Consider the following 17,514-nt stretch of genomic DNA (forward strand, 5'->3'; position numbering starts at 1 on the left):
TCCTGAGCTGCTTTCAGCTGAGTGTTTGTTACAGCTCCACACTCTCTTTCCAGACTGGCAGCAGACACTTCCCAACACATCACTGAGTCAGTAAAGCAATGCCAGCCTCCCCTGTTTGCTGTTTTATCTCAGTAACTTGAGGGGTTTTTTTTCAGTTTTTCAGAAGTTTCTTTCCCTTTTACTACCCTGGATACTTCACATGGCTGGGAAATCCTTACCACTCCTCTCTTCACCTATGTCTATCCATCTATGATCTTCCCAGTCACTTCTGGGTAGCTTGTTTTGGGTAAAAGTTGCTGTTCTCACTCATCAGAATTTCTGTCCTGTAACCACGATCCAGGGATCTGTTCCTTAAGGCCAGAGGCTCTGGGTCAGGCAGCTGCAGGAGCAGTGGGGTTTGGTTGGGGGTGATCAGAGGGTCCAGCTTTGGCACTGTTCACACCTTCCTCCTCCCTCTGTGTGCTGAGGAACCCCTTGCTGTGTCCTGCTGCCAGTGCCTCTCCTCTGTCCTCAGCCCTGATTAAACCCTCTCTCCAAGGCCCCTGTGACAACCCCCAGCTTCCACTGCAGCTTCACCCTCTCTCCTTCCCCTTTCCCACCTTTCTCCCCAGTCACATCCATCCCACCTTGCTCCCCAGAGCATGGCAGACGTGGCACTTGGGGACGGGGCTTAGCGATGGACTTGGCTACTCCGGTTTAAGAGTTTGACTTGATCATCTTGGAGGTATTTTCCAAACTAAACGAGTTTATGATAATACTGCTCCACTCACCGTGCTTCCTGTTGCCAAACTAAACAAGTCTATGATTTTAGCAGTGCATCGTCCCGTTTCACGGTGCCTTTTTCATCCTCCTCCTCTTCTCAGCCCTTCTCATCCTTCCTCCCTTCCTCCCCACCATTTCTCTTCCATCATTTCTCCTTCCTCTCCGGATTTCCCGGGCCGCGCTCCCCGCTCTCCTCCCCCGCTCCCACCGGCGGCAGGGGGCGCTGCGGGGCCGCCCCTCCTGCGCTCGGCGGGGCGGGCGGCGCCTCCATCCCTCCCTCCATCCATCCCTCCATCCCTCCCTCTATCCCTCCCTCCATCCCTCCCCGCTCCCCCCCGCCGCCCGCCCGCCCGGCCGGGGCTGCGCTGGCTCCGCTCCGCTGCCGCGGCAGCCGCACAGACGGCGCGGCGGCTCCGAGCCATGCGCGCTCGGCGGCGGGCGGGCAGCGCGCTCCGCGCACGGCAGCCCGGCCCTTCCTCCCCGCGGGACGGCACCGCTCGCGGACTAAAACTCTGTGGATACAATGAAGTGGCTCTGGGACTCTTGGTTTAGCAGGAAAAATTAAATAAACCAATGTAAGTTTTTCTCTTTTTATTTTGTTTGCTTGTTAATAAAATGGTAATAAAAGAAAAAAAAAAAAAAATAACGGGGAAGAAAGGAGCGGAAAGGATGCCCGGTTCAGAGCGTGTCGCGGAGGAGGAATGAGTAGTGCCGGGGTTTTCCCTTCCCCAAAGTTTCCCTCCCCGGCACCGCGACCGTCCCGTCCGAGCAGAGAGGGAGCGGGGCTGGAGCAGAGGGAAGTTGGCACAGCAAAGCTTTCGCTGGGCTGTGGAAGCAGAGGATATAAAATCTTATAGATATAGATGTGTATTGCTCTTTAAAGGTAATTCTGGCAGAGAACCGTTTTAGTTTCCATCTTGCCCCCGCACCCAGAAGTGCCGGGAAGAACACAGAAAATACTCTGCGGTTGTTCAGTTGATGTTATGTGGTGTCAGATGTGTTGGAGTGGAAATCTAGTGGCAGGTGTTGAAGGGAAGAAATGAGCTGGAATGGTTATTACTGTGGTGGCAGGGGAAACGAATTGTTCTTCTGTATGGCAAGGGTGTTACTGGTATTACTTGTTGTAAGATCTGACATATTTTAAGTGTGTTTCTGAATGGCACTGAGCATGTCAAAGCTGTTTGTAGAACACCTTTGCTTAAAAAATTGGGAGTTTTTACCTGCACAAATTAAAAACTTGACTTGGCTCATGTAAATAAAAGCAAATTGGGGAGAGCTCTGCTGTGCTTCAGCAAGGTGATCATGATTTTATTGAGGCAACCCTGAGGGGAACAGTGACACACTGGGAGCACTGTGAGAGAGAATGAAAGCTAAATTAAAGCAAAACTTATGCAATCAAAGTGTGGCTGCAATGGGAATAAATCAGACCTTTCCGTTTTATTTTTCTTGGAGATTTGGGTGGAGGAGGTGGAGACGAGCTTCTAAAAAGCAAAGAAATACACAAGCCAGGCACATCTATGGCAACAGGTCTCATTTTGCCATGCAAAGGGTGAGCTGAGCCTTGTGAGTGCTTGAGCCAAGCTTTTCCAGTCACAAGTGGGGCAGTGGCTGCTCCTGCAGACAAGCCTTGGATCTGGAGTTGGTGGCCCCGATTTCTCCCACCGCTGGCCTGGCGAGCAGCTCTTCCCAAAACACAGGGCGGATGGTGGAATAAACACAGTGATTCAAAGAGGATTTGTCAATACTAAAAATAAGCAGGCCCACAGATGTGTCCTAGGGGGTCATGTCCAGGCACAGCATTTTCGGGACCAATGAGCCGATTTTGGCGATTTTCTGTCTGTGTGTCCTGTCCAAGGTGCTGAAGTTCATTTTGCTGTAATTTCCCAGGATTTTGGGGTTTGGCAGAAGTGTTCTTGGAGACTTCCTGTCATCTTAAACCAGCAAGGAGTTCCCCCCCGGGTTGTATGAAGAAAAAGCAGGGATGTGTTTTCAGACACGTATGTTTGATCCGTCCTTTTGGCGTGGGGAAGCAGACCAGGTGGAGACGCAGATGGATCCAGCAGATCCTATAAGCTTATGGTGGCAGAGAATTGGAAAGGTCAGAGCTGTGAGGCAGTGAGGAGTGAAACCCTCTTGCTCTGATGGACCAAGGAAGTGGTGGTTTTGGAAGTGTCGCTTCTGCTGCTTCGGGTGCATTGTCTTGATGAGAATCCTGGTTCCGAAAACATTGAAGGGAGCCCAGAGTCAAGATAGGATGGGAACGATACAACTGGATCCACCAGTTTTGTTAATATTTTTTCATTCTGGTATAGTCTTTTTTTAAGTGGAAAATGTGGTTGACAGAGACTTTCAGAGACAGAGGGTCCTCAATAAAAAATGTCGTGTGTTTTTGGGGCAAATGTCTCAACACGTAAGCAATGGAAGTTGTGGTATTTTTAGATTAATGTGCCAAAAGGTCTCAGCCTTGAGTAGTGGAGTTTATGTAACTTTGGTAGGGGGCAGATCACAGTACTGCCAGAAATAATCACAGATTAATGTTTTACTGAACTTGCTCATGATTGGAGTTGGATGTTGTAACATGGTTTTTCTCAGTTCTTGCCGCTCACTCTGAATCATCCATAGTGCAGCTTTGCTCTTCTGTCTGAGGCTCTGAGGGTTTTACAAGCACCAAGGGTCAGCTTCTAAAGCCGGAGTTCTCACACAGAAGTGGTTTGTGCTGCAAGGAGCCCTGCAGATTTAAAGCATGCCAGGGCTCTGTACAGTGTGGCAGGGAACGGATCCTGTTTCATGCCCTCAATCATTCGTCAGAGGTCACAAAGGTATTCAGTTGCATCATTGGGTATGTAGCCTAAATACCTTGACCATGAAGGGGGTATGTAGACCACGAGACTTTGTGACTCTGAATGACGGCTCATGGGTACAGACTTTAAAACTGCAACAGAGTTGAGAGCATTTTATTCCTGGCTTGAACCAGAAAGTGGCCTCGGTTCTTGCTGTGATGGACTAACACCTGTGGCACCAGCTCCCACCTGCCAAGACCTTTACATGTTACAGGAAAAGGTTGAGTAGTTGCTGTGTTCTTGATTTAAATGCGTTGTCAAAATTATGTTTAAAAATTTACTGATAGGAAATGTCATCCTGACTGGGAGATTAATGAAATACAGCTACTTTTAGTTTCTTTAAATATCCTATTTATGATGTTAAATAGGGATTGGTTTAACTTCTCATTACCTTTCTCTCTTTGGTGTCTTGAAGGAATCCTTTGTGCATGTATAGGAATAAAGAACATTTTGGGTTGTATATTAAAACATGTTGGTGGTCATTCAGAAATCCTAGTCCTGCTTTTCAGAATGAACTTATTATCAACTTATTATCACCTTTAGTGCCTTAGTTTTTGAAAGCTCAACTTGAAAAACATAGAAGGGACCTGTTGTTTTCAGAGGGTGGGTGCTCAGTTCTTCCTGAAAATTTCTACCTCGTAAGTTGTCTCTGATGGTGCTCAAGATTTACTCTAGAAAATTATAGACCTGATTGTTAAAAGGTGACAAAAAGTAATTTCTCAGTTCTCTTAAACAGAACTTTGGTAACATAGAAGCAGCATCACCTTAAATATCCACTTAAATGTCAGTTTTGTGTTTACACATTGTCTTGATGTAGGGCCTTTAAACATGGTATAAAGCAATTTATCACTGGAGTTCTGTCATTGCTTCTCCGTTTCACCACCTAACCTGGAGCAAAATGTGTGAAGTCTGTTGGGTATATTTCTGCTTGCTTGTAGTGAATATCTGTTCCATGGTGCAATGGATGATTGCAACCAGTCCAGATAAACATGTGTTTATTTATCCTTTAAATGGGATCATCCTTATGAACACCTACCCAAAGGAAACCCTGGTTATATTTCTATTGATCTTGGTTTATTATTTACTCTGCAGACCAAACTGAGGAGCCCACTTTGACCTGGCTCAGTCTCTTTGGGTTTCTCTTGCAGAGTGACAGTTTCTAAATCAGGACGGAAATCAGGTCACATTTCTGGCTCTACAGGATTTATCTCATTGCTCTTCTTTCAAAGTAATTAGAGTTACTAATAATGAGGAAAAGAAAACTTTTCCAGAACTGGAATGTCCCTAACTCCTCTCTCCTTCTGGCAGTTTTTGTGTCACTGAAGAGATCCAGGTAGTTCAGAAACTTTTTTGTGTAGGATCCTTTTGATTTGTTATATACACAATGTCTTCCTTTCCATGCAGCTGCAGGCGATATCTTCACCTTTGCAAATGTATCTTCTTTCCCTTAGAATTGTATTTCCTTATCTATTTCCCAATAATTCTGGAGCTGGTGTTACCAGCTCCAGGCTGTCCATTTGTAGTGAGTGAGATCCCAGATTTCAGCTTGGGAGAAGAATAAGAACGCATTTATTAAAGTTATTCCCTGTCCCAGTCCCTCAGCTGGCTCAGGACAGTGATTTTGTTAAATTCATGCTGTACCAGCTGTCACGACCACTGTTTGTGCCTCTCCTTTTCAGGTTTCTAATCAGACAGAGTTCACAGAGGAAAATTCCCATGAAAGTCAGCAAAAGAACCACAAAAATTCCCTCTCTTCTCACACTCCCACCTTTGAGGAGGTGTAGCTTGGCCTCCCACCAGGAGATCACCTTGTGAATCATTAAAGTGCAAAGTTTTCATTGGTGTCAAAAGATCCCTTATCTTCCATGGCAGAAACATGCCTCACTGCTCTTTGTGTTGAACAAAGCCTTTGTTAATCACTGTACTGCATAACAAGAATGGCCTGAGTTTTATTTTTATCATCATATTGCAAGAGCTTTTTGAATGTAGAGATTTGACACATCAAATAATACTGGTGTACCAAAACATGTAGAAAAAATTAAAAATTCTATTAAGCTTCAAGTTTTCTCTTTATCCTTTTTTATTTAATTATAAAACCAGATGCTTTCTTTTATGTCATGGAAAAAATAAGTCCATACTTTACTGGATTATTTATTTCATCTCTTAGCTTGAATTGAGTTTTCCCAGTTTGCTAAACTTTAGCTTTTCACTGCAGTGCTGAGAGCCCTGCCAACAGGTTGTAGATTCTTTTTAAATCTTGCTGGATTCCTAAGGTGCTAAAACTGCTCTGCTTTCAAGTAATTGTTTGAAAGATATCTGCAACTTGTACTTTATCAATTATAATCCAACTCTAGTATAGAATATCTAAGAAGGTTTAACTAATTTGATTTGCAAGTGTATAAAAGTTAGGTGATTGAATGAAGACTATGGGCACAATTAAGGTGTGTTGGAAGAAATGAGTCTTTTTCAGTATTCATGGCAATTGAAGGTTGATTGTCAACACAAATCCAGATTTTAGGGTTTCCAAGGGGTTTTGGGAGGTGGAAGTTGTGGCTGAGTTTTTTTCCCTGTTGATTTTAAGTCTTTAGAGAAAACAAAACAAAACCTGTGTGATACAAAGTCATAGAAATACTTGTCTATGGGCAATTCCTTTTTAAGACCCATTAGCTGAAGATAGATTAGAGACTAACTTTTTAAGCCAAAATCCATTCTTAAAGACTGCATTAGTTCTAAAGTGATTTTTCTATGTTTCTTTTCCTTATCATAATGAAATGGTCACTTATACCACCTAAAAAGAACAGTTCTGTTAGAGGCTGAATACGCCACTGGTGCTCCCAGCTGCCTTGAAGCACATTGGGTCTTACAAGCTTTGTTTCAGGTTTATCAGAACCTTGGTCCTGGGAAACCAAAACATGACAGCACAGAGGGATCACTTCTGGTTATTTCCAGTGAGTAAAAATTCCCCCTGTAGGAGCCAGATCAGATTTTGTGCCCCAATGCCAGCCCATTCCGGTCCTCTGAGGAGCATCCCTGCTGCAAGGTCAGGCACTCCCCCTGGGAAATGAACTTTAAAGTGATGAAAAAGAAAAAAAAAGGCTCCCTTCCCATGGTGTAAAGCTCAAAAAGAGGAGCAACTCTGTCATGAGGTTTTTGTTTTAACCTGTGAGGCAGCCACCAGAAGTGGGCAGAGGTTTAGGCAGAGCAGTGTTAGCAGGAGGCTTTAGGGGAGAGGAGAAAGGAGCATCATTAAAGTGTTACAGCCTGACCTGCAGACAGGCACTTGGTGTTGTCTGAGGCCTGACACGTTGGTAGCACGTTACATAATGCACAATTATAAAATCACACTAAAGCCTCTTTAAAATACCTGCCTGATTATAACAGGGTAATTATGCCGCGTTTAATAGAGCTGAGTGCTGTGGGGAAGGGACGCTCCTGCCCTAAACTTGCTCCTGTGCCTGTCCCCCCGGATGCAGCCGGCAGTGCCATCCTCTCGGAAGCCCTAAACCCTCCAAAACCCCCTCGGGTGTGTTCCTGTTCCCCGTTTCGCTCTCGTGTTACAGAGGTTGTCCTTTCCTTCCGGACGGATTTCTGGCTGTCGCTGCTCCCCATATTAGTCCAGCCAGCGCGACGTGACGCGGCCGCCCTCTCTCCCTCCCCGGGGCCGAGCACATCGCCGCCTCTGCGTCCCCAGCCCGATCCCCAGCTCGATCCCCAGCTTCATCCCCAGCCCGATCCCCAGCCCGATCCCCAGCCTCATCCTCAGCCCGATCCCCACCTCGATCCCCAGCCTCATCCCCAGCCCGATCCCCATCCCTCTGCCCATCCCGCTCCCCAGCTCGATCCCCATCCCCATCCCCAGCCCGATCCTCATCCCTCTCCCCATCCCGATCCCCATCCCGATCCCCAGCCTCATCCCCAGCCCGATCCCCATCCTTCTGCCCATCCCGCTCCCCATCCCGCTCCCCATCCCGATCCCGCTCCCCATCCCGATCCCGCTCCCCATCCCGATCCCCAGCCTCCGGCACCGCGCTGTGTCCCGCAGCTGCCGGCGGGGCAAAGGCTCTGCCAGCCGTGTCTGCAGCGAGACGGTCTGCAAAGCACTGCAAGTATCTTAACAATTTTTAAGTTATTTTGGGGTTTTTTTTCCCCTCCCCGTATCTCTTTTCAACAGCGTCTCACGTCGAGAGGTCTGATCGGGCTCGGTGCGAGCGTGGTTCCCGTTCAGCCGCTCCGCGGAGAGCCCCGGCTCCCTCGGGAATCGCCCCTCCGGCGGAACTCCCCGGCTTTGCCGAGCTCCTCGCAGCCCTTCCCTTCCCCGCGTCCATCAAACGGAGGGATGAGTCCTCTCCTCGGCTCTGCCGGCGTAAATCCAGATCGATTTGTTCGACTTCAGCAGAGCTAATCCAGATTTACACAGCCCTTTCCCCGAGGACTTCCCCCGGTTTTCGCTCTAGGTGACCGTTAGTGGGCCAATGTCAAAATACATCTGATCTAGGCAGATTCCCTGTCTCCAGATATTAATTATTCCCTGGCAAAAGTTTCTGGGGAAAAGCAGTTGGATTTGGAAAACAATATACAAATTCTGTTGCTAATTTTAGAAAGTAAGGGGGATTTTTTTTTTCCCCCTCCTGTTGAAACTAAATATAATTTGAACGATAATGTACAAAGACTTAAATATAGCCTGCAATTATACATGGCATATGAATAGTTTCTTTTGGTTTTAACATGTTTGGTTTATTTTTCCATCTTTCTCAGCAGACAGCTGTTAGATAAAGGGAGAAAAGTAAATAGTTGTTATGAAACCATACGTCATAGCTACAAGGAATAATTTTAAAAAAGGAATTATCATATGAATAAGGGAAGATAAAGACAAAATTAATCCTTTCTGTGCTTTTTTCCCTTGTCCCTCCATTTTATGACACTTCTGTAGTAGTACTTTATCTGAGAAGTACTTGAGTGCTTCTAGAACAAATTTCTTGTAGGTCCATCATGCTCCTGCTGGATTCAGGCAGCTTTGAATTGAGACTCTGGATCCTTCATGGGAGGATGAAATTGGGGTAGAAACTTTCCTAAGAAAGTCCCTGGTTTCTTGGGTTCCCTTGTGCTCGGTGGAAATTTTGCCTGAGTGATGCTGAGTTTGCTTCTCTATGAAGTTGCTCAACTTGACAACTCCCAAAAGTTTTGTTGCATCCACACGGTGTCTGAGCAAGCACCTGCAAGGTGTACAGATGCCCTGGCTTGAACAACTTGCTTTTTCTGCCAGTTGTGAAACACAGTTCTGCTCCTCAAGTGCTGTTACCTCTGGGGAAAATTGTTCTTTTGATTAAAAGTTTCTTGGGGTTTTCCCTGCCTGGTGAAACTTGAGGGCTGGCTGGCAGGTCCTGCTCTGAGTGTTGTGTGCTCAATAGTCAGAACCCAGTAAAGCTTTTTAGCTGCTTCTTAGGACAGGCCAGAAAGAACCTGGGAACACTGCACTGGGTCACAGGTCGCTGATTTTTGCACAGCTATGGAGAATGGCATAAAAGACCCTCAAAATAATAATAACAATACTAAAAAAACTCCCCAAAATGATGGTTGTAGACTCCTGGGAGCAAAGCAAGTGCCTGTGTATGAGGCTGTGATCCAAAAACATTGAAATATTCTGGGCTGTGGTTTTCTTTTATTAATTAGTCTAAGTGATGTTCAGAACCTGAAACCAAGGCTTTTAGACACATCTCTGGTGCCTAATTCTGCTCAGTGTCTCATAACAGGGTGAATCAGGAGACTGTTTATTGAAGTCAGTGATGCAGTGTCGATGTAAAAGCGACAGAAGGGAGATGGAAGATTTGTTTACGAGCAGAAAAGTTCCCTGGACAGTTTAACACTAACAGAGAAAATTACTGAATAGCTGCAAAGCACAGAGCTTAAATGTAGCTGAAATAAGTCTTCTGGAGCATTTCCAGAACTATTTTAAGGGTCTGATCCAGAGCCTGATGAAGCCAAAGATAAAGCTCTTTTTGACTTCTTCAGATCCGACATTACATTTTGAAACATCATTCCCCCTCTGGAATTTTCTAAAGTTGTCTCATAGGTGGTTTTTAATTAACTATTATGTCAGATGTAATTTCTTTTGTATCCCTTTAGTACTTGGATTTGTTAACTATAAGAAATAATAGCAAAATGCCTTTGTTGCACAGGAAATTCTGATATATGTAGTCATTAGTTGCACAAGCCATTGAAACTCATGTTTTGTTGCTTGGCTTGTCCATTGGTTTAGCAGTGTGTATCTGTCTTATTCTGAAGCTTTTGAACCCACTGGAAAACTTGATTCAGAGGCTCAGGACTAAGGGGTTTTTGGCTTTTGTAAGTGCTGTTTAAGGATGTTGCTGAGTTGAGAGTAGAGAGGCTCAAAGGAGCATCAGATGAAAGAAAGCGACTGTGTGGTCACCCAGCCACGTACTACACATCAATGAATCCAGCAGTGCTCCACAGGGGACTGCACTAGTTCAGTAATGTGGGTTTACAGAATTTTTATTGTGTTATTCCATCTTATATTCAATTTTATGTTTAGTGTCCCATTGTTAGGCCGGTGACTGCCTCACCTCCAGCACCCAGCTCCATGAGATCAGGTAGTGCCAGGTGTAGGTTGTAACTGCATAGTTTTAAAGGGAGCTTGAAAACAAAGCCCAGTGCATTTTGAAATAACCTAGAAAGGCTCCATCATGTGGATTCAGTGCTGGATCCAAGCCTGCTGAAGACCCTCGTTGGCTTCAGGAGGTTGTGGATAGGTGTTTGTGTCTGAGGAGGAGCTGATATCATGGGTCAGGTACCAAGAGTGCTTTGGGCTGTGAGAGAGCCTGGTCCTGTTGAAAGACTGGAGGAGGTAGCAGAGGGACAAAGATGATGTTCCCTCCTTCCTTCATCCTGCCCCACAACTTTGCAGCTGAGTGTCCCTGTGTGCAGGGGGGATGTTGGACTGTATTGGCACTGCTGCCCACGAATGTGCATCAGGTAGGGATTAATAACTACATAGAAAAGACAAGTTTAATTTATATATACACCTTTATTAAAAAAAAAAAAAGAAAAAAGGAAGAACAAAGCAACAACAAATCAGGGATGAAGCAAGGATATTAAAAATGCAGTTTCCAGCTCCATCAGTGGTGAACTTCCCATTTTGCTGGGAGCTGGCCTGGCTGTTGTGGTGTCAGACGGGACGTGTGTGCCCAGCTATTGCAAGAAGCTGGTGCAAAGCAGGATGAGAGGCAGCAGGGACGGCACTGGGGATACCCTGCCTTGTGTGCACCCATCCCAGGAGCCCGTGGCTGTTTCTCCCCCAGCCCTTGCCCTGCCCATGGCTGTGAGTGGTGCGAGGAAGGGAAAATGGAGGGTGTCCCTGACCCCGGTAATCTCCAGCTGCCACCGAGCCTCCCGGGAGGCAGCCGTGGCCAGCACAGATTAACACAGCCCACAGCAGGGACTGGCCTGCAGCCAGCATGGCCTTGGGATCAAAGGAGCATGGAGGTGGCTGAGAGCCACCTTCGGGCCCCTCCTCCTCACCTCGCTCTGCAGCAGCTTTTGCCTCCCCTGATAAATCAAACCCACCCCCAGCCGCCGGGTGCAGATCAAAATGCTTCTTTCCCTGGGTCTTGCGTAGGGCATTTGTGTCCAAGGTGTGGTTTCAGAGCTGACAACTGGATAAAGTCTTCAGGGCCTTGCTCGGGGTGTGACATGGATGTGTGCTGGCTGCCTTTTTTCTTGATGAGCAGAAACAGGGTGTTCTGACCCCAAAGGATAAATGATGGTGGTGCAAAGCTGGGAACCATCGTGAGGATGTCACCCAGGGCAGAGGGACGTAATGAGCTGTGCCCGGCTCTCTACAGTGTCCTCGCTGGCCCAGCTGCCTCCAGGAGGAAAGGAGCAGGAGGGAACTGTGAGCAGCATTATTTTGGAGTTTAAAAGGTCTCAAGGAGCCAGGGAAAGCACAGAAATTGGCATCACAGCACTGAAAATGGTGAATTTGAGTGGCAAGCTGGCACTTTGATTTGGTTTGCAGTGGGTGGTCTAAGTAAGAAGCTTTATTTCTGTTAGAGAGGTTATTTCTGAGGGCTGTTTGTTTGCCAGGATCAGGAGGAAGGTGGTTTAAAACATATTTTGGAGGGATTATCAGTGCTGTCCCAATCAGTTCCAGCAGCCCTCGTGCCCCAAAATGCAGAGGCTATTTCCTGCTGCATGGCCAAGTCCTTTCAGGGAGGTCCCTCATCCCATGCACTCCCTTTGGGCACCTTGAATTTCAGCTTCTCATCCCTGAGCCAGCAGCAGCTTTGTAAGGCAGGGAGTGCTGCTGACCAGCACTGCACAGCTGCCAACAACCAGCCCTGGCATGGAGAAGTTTGTTTTCCAAGGTGGGGCTGGTGCCAGCTGCGCTGTTTTTATGATGTGATGGTCCCTGGGGGTGGCCAGGGATCAACCCTGCCTTAACTTCTGTGTTGTGTTACCCCTTGCCAACAGCAACCCAAAGTCCTGCTTCCAGGCAGGAAACAACCTGGAGGAATGGTCTTGCAAGGGAATTTTTTCTTCTCACTTCAGTGGTCCAGAGTCCCACCCTGAATGCAGAGCACCATCAGTTCATGCTCATTTTAAATTGTGGCAGCTGAACATGCATGCTGGTTTGCAGGGCAGGACTCAAAAAGAAGCATCTCACACATTTGGGTTTGTGGGATGTCACATACCTTGAATATTTTCTTCCCAATGCCAGTTTGAAAGCTAGTTTTATAGTCACAGCTAGCATTGCAAATGTTTGAGTAGCTCCCTGGTATGTGATTTCTTCCAGGAGGCTCCTACAACTTTAATGAATGTGAAAATTGTGATTAGCATGGGAGATCATTGCTTATAGCAACTACACGATGTATTAGGCTACCCATCAGTCTTGCTGTTAGAGCACTCTGCAGAATTCAATAAGCAATGTTACTTACACTGTTGTTTTTAGGAGCTTGAGAAACTTCCCAAAATGTCTTAAAATCCAGGAAAAAGCTTTGCTGCAAATCAAGTTTGCTTCATTGATTGCATTTCTTCACTTTGGTTACTGAATGGCAGTCTAAAAATAAATTAAAAAAAAACCCCAAACCAGTATTGAGATCAATCTCTAATTGATTTTGACTTGTCATATCCAGTTAAAAGCAGAACCAATGCTTTCTGAAATGTTACCGATGTTCTGGAGCTTTGTAAAGCTGCATATGAGAGAAAGCATCAATAGCAGAGTGTAAGATCTCTTAATTTGGGCTTCATACAGAGTTTTAGGCACGTAAATGTCAGACTAAAGTTCAAGTGTTCATCAAAGTCCTGTGAGGATCTCCAATGTCAATGAAATTCCTATTAAAAACTGTCCTGTGAGGCTTTGCTGCCTGCAAATGCTGGTGCCTTGAAACAAAAGTTGCATGGATTGTTGAAGAAAAGGTCTTCACAGGGTAAAGGGGTGGCTGAAGAGAGTTTCTGAGCAGGAAACAATGAAGGAGCTGCTGTGGGATTTGCTACAAGAGCCAAGCTCAGCTGCTTTGCTTCAGCAGTGGGTCAGCTGGGGACACCACCCTGGAGGGCAGGGACAGTCTGTGTGGCTCTGTCCCCTCACCTCCAGTGGGGCCAGGGGCTCAGGATGCATCTCCAGTGCTAGAGGTGCTGGAAATCACTCTTTCCCAGGAGCAGGAGGGCAGGCAGGGACCAGACCCCCTGTGTTGTGCTTAGCATCACCCTGACAGCTCCCCATCCTGACCCTCCCTCTCTAGGAGCACCTCCCGGCTCACTCTGCTAAGGCTGCCACTTTTCTGGATGTTCTTCCCTGGACTGTCAGCCTTGTGCCTTCGAGGGGGGGATGGAGGGAGGGGAGAGTGAACACAGGACAGCCTATTTTTAGGCTGACTATCTCCCACTCCCTGGAAGGCTGGGTGCCAATTAGGTGGTGTGGTGGGGTGACGCTCGCCTGTCCGTGACGCAGCCCGCCGGCAGAAAGGGAGAAGAGATTTGAGACCTTTCTGTACCAAGGGACCCTGAGCCTGTCTAGATTCTTGCAGTAATGTTTATTTTGCGCTGTTGCATCTGCACATTTTTATCTGGATAGCTTCCTCCTCCCTCCCATCACATTTTAAAACAGAGCTCCATGAAAACCTTGTTGTGTGGTGCTTTGAAGACCAAGTATGTGATTCTGGATCATGCCTTTCTGTTCCCTTTGTAGTGGGGTAAGAAAGAAAAGACTGGGAAATTTAGTCTCCACTCCATAATTTAGAGATTATAAAGCCATGAAATAAAACTGTGATCATCTACTCTGTCTTTAGAATAGTAGAGGGCTCCTCATAATTAGTATTGTTTCAGGTACAGCATGTACTGTCAAGAAAAGAGGAATTGAGCAGGATGGATTTTTCACCTTTCAGTCTTTGGTAGGTTATTAGTCTTTGGTAAAGCATGGTTAAATGATTTCCTTTAAACTGTGCACATTACACATAATTAATATTTCTTTTGTTCCAGTTCTTGACCACTGGATTTCTTGTATATTATTCTGACAGTGCAGAATGTAATAAGGAGAGGAGTAGTAATGTTTTAGCTGTGTTTGTCCAAGGATGCTGGTACTGTGATCAATTAATGCTTTTCCATTTCCTCTGGTGTGATCGAGCTCTTTGCAGCCCTTACTATGAGCCTGATTTCCAGTGAATAATTGTCTTTAATGATACTTCCCTAAACCTTTTTAATTTATCAGCACAACCCTTGTGCTTTGGACATCAGAACTGAAATAGGGTAATGTTGCCATCAGTTTCTATCACTGTCCCCTGAGCCCTGATTAACCAAGCCCTGCATCAGCTCTTCTGTTCTTTCCTCCAAAAAGCAGAAAGGTTTTCAGCCACATATTTCTGTTTATCCACATAAAACACTGCCACAATTGTGGTTCTCTTCTGTGCTTCACCAGTGTCCCAGTACTTTGGAAAGCAGCACTGACATTCAGAGTACATGTTGGCCAGGCCTGTAGGAACTCTTGGGTTCAATTATCATAACTTGTTGATATAGAAAGCCTAGCTAAAGAAACCAGGGTATTTTATACTCCTTTTGTACATCTTTATTTCTCTTAAATGTGAAATGTCATTCTCAGCATATTATTGGTCCATTGCATGGATTTTTCCTGAGTACAGAACAGAAATAGGTATTGAACATTGCTGCCCTTTCTGTGCTGTTGTGTCTGATGGTACTTAGAGGATACATTTTGTTCCTTATGTGTTTGATAAGTTCCTTCTTGCCCGTAAAAAGGCTGGCAATTTCTCTAGCTGCAGTTTTGTCACTGATTCTTTCTATTTTAACACAAGCACCTGTGTTATGTGTTATCATGTTAGTCTTGATTTACTTTCTTTTTTCTTTTTCTTTTTTTTTTTTTTCAAATTTTATTTTAAGAAAGCATTTTGCACTCTGGATTGTGTGCAACATTTTACTTGTGACAGCATAGGAGGTAAAAATTTTTTGAGCTCTTTCAATGTCCAGGGAGAGTGACTGCACAGGGTCTGCACAACATGGCCAACTCAGGATTGGAAGGATGAAGCTGATATTTAGAGAACTGGGGAAATAGGAAAGGAAAAGTTCCCCTACATCTCATTAAGGGTGAAATTCTTTCTCTGCAGAAAGCCTCAGCAAAACAGATCTGCTTCACATCACCAAAGCTCAAAGCATCCCTTTTTTTGAGGGACAGACTAAGCAGGTTATAAGCCCCAGACATTGATACATGACAGGCTGGTACATGTTCCCACATCATGTCATGTGATGACAACTACAAATACCCTCTTTTTCCTCCACAAAATATAGTTGTGATATCATGACACCTTCTTCTGTGTTTCTGTTAGCAGCCCATACATAACTGGGGCTTAGAGAAATTACACCAGGGTCAAAACCAGAATCATCATCCTACATCCACTGTCCTTCTACAGCTGAGCAGTGGAGTGCTCCTCTGACTTCATCCAAAACAGCACCATTGGGACACTGTCCTCAGCACACCCTCACTGGGCTGAAACACTCAGGACTTTGGGAGAAGTTTTCTGCTCTGTGGGAAAACCCAGGCTGGGAGGTACGATACAGCCCTGGATCAATGAGCTGAACACCAAAGTTTGTGAGGAGGAAGGATAACTCCCCAAATCACAGTTGAAGCAGTGAGGTTTTCCTTCATTTGCTGGAAGTATCAGAATTCAGTCTATCAAACCTCCTGATGTTGGGGTCCATTAGCAAGACACATAAGTCTTGGCTTTTGACTGAACATGAGCTCTGGGCTGATGCATATTTATTTATTAATATTTTCTATTTCATGCTGCTGATTGTCCCAGATGTAGGGGAGGGAAATGACTTTCAAATGAGAAGATTTTTCTTAAGCCTAGAGCATAGCTGTACTTGGAATGCAAACTTTAATCAGTTGCTTGATGGAGAAATATGTAATAAAAGTGCAATCTCTGCTGGGTTCCCCTTCATCCCACTATCAGCTGTAGGGTCGTGTCCCTTGGAAGAAATATGGATTGTGTGCAAAATAATTTTGACTCTTTGTAACAATCTTGTTGCAGAGACCATCTACCTTTCTTATGTGCTTAATTATCTTATTTATCACAGCAATGACAAATATTAATAACAGTGATAAACGTGGCTTGGTGGGGAAGCTGTGCTTCACTGACATTTTTGGGGAAGTTGAGAATTTATAGTTTGAAGATTTTCTAAGTCTTACTCTTGCATTCAAGTGTCTGCTTCTTCAGTTCAGCAGCAGCCAGGTTCCTGGGCTCTCAGACACGGGAGTGCCTTAACCCCAAGGAGGCATCACTTCTTCCAGCAGCCCAAATCCTCTTGTAGGCAGTCACAACGTGAGTATGAGGAAATTCTGCTGGAGAGCAGCAGTATCTCTCTGTGGCTGCCCAAACCCTGCTAATGTTTGCTGTGCACCTAAAAAAAATCCAGGGTGCTCCTGTAAATGGTTGCAGTAAAGAGCTACTGGAGGAGGCTATTCTGTTTTTTTTCAGGGCAAAACCAGAGAGGCTGCTTAGCATAGTTTTACATGCTGCTAATGTGGTTTTATTGCTTCTAGGACCTGACCTACTATCGTTATGTGCTGCTGTGGAGGCTTTTACTCATTTGGAGCTGGTCCAGGGATCTCTAATGGGGCTCTGCACTGTATGACCTAGGTGTGCTCAGAATGACACCATCCCCTGCACTGGGAGAGCTGATTTATCACACTGCTGCAGACTGGGAGGGCTGGGAAATTGGGACTGCAGCATGCTCTGCCTTGTGCTGGAGTTTGGATCCTGTAGAGTACGGGGTGATGGAGGCAGGACACCCCTGCTGTCCCCATCACCACACAGGCCATGGGTTTCTCTGTGCTGTGTTGTGGACTTGCTCTGTGCACACAGAGCACTTCAGTCCCAGCACGGGTGTGCAGGGGATGTGGTGAGCTGTGAGTCATCCCCTACTGCTCCTAATGAGAAACCCAACAGATTCCAAGTTAGAAATGGACAAAGAATGGCTTTTGGGATTCAGCTTTCCCTGCACTGCTGAGCCTGGGAGTCTTGCAGCCAAAATAATGAGTCTTAACATTATCCCTTTAGCCCCATAAGCATTTACCTCAGTGGTATATTTAGCAGCATCAATTATGTTTTGTGTGTGTTTGGCACTCCTAGTTTTGGCCTTCCTTCCCACTCTACAGCCTCAAATTGCTGAAGTGATTGTGTGTTGTTTGTTGTGCTTTACAAGGTTTCTTGACAGCTATCAGCATTTTACATTTGTTACAGTTTTCTACTTTTTTTTTCCCTTCCATGTATATAGTGCTGATCCAGGCAATAACATCTTGGCTGCAAGGACAGTTTCTTTCTGAAATGCTTAAATACAGACTGAGAAAGCCTTATTTTGATGAGCAGTGACTTCTATGCCTGAATAA

The 17,514-nt window shown here is 45.6% G+C and overlaps 1 protein-coding gene across 1 annotated transcript in view; it reads left to right on the forward strand.

The window, feature by feature from the left end:
* Positions 1-1,173: 1,173 nt before the first annotated feature.
* LOC107200857 (sodium channel protein type 5 subunit alpha-like) overlaps positions 1,174-17,514 on the forward strand; it is a 213,502-nt gene continuing 197,161 nt past the window's right edge. The window contains exon 1 of the mRNA XM_033520158.1: positions 1,174-1,337. The gene's annotated coding sequence lies outside the window, so the exon portion shown is untranslated. The remainder of the gene's footprint in view (positions 1,338-17,514) is intronic.

Source organism: Parus major, chromosome 2, assembly GCF_001522545.3.
Source record: "Parus major isolate Abel chromosome 2, Parus_major1.1, whole genome shotgun sequence".
In the NCBI taxonomy this organism is placed as follows: Eukaryota; Metazoa; Chordata; class Aves; order Passeriformes; family Paridae; genus Parus; species Parus major.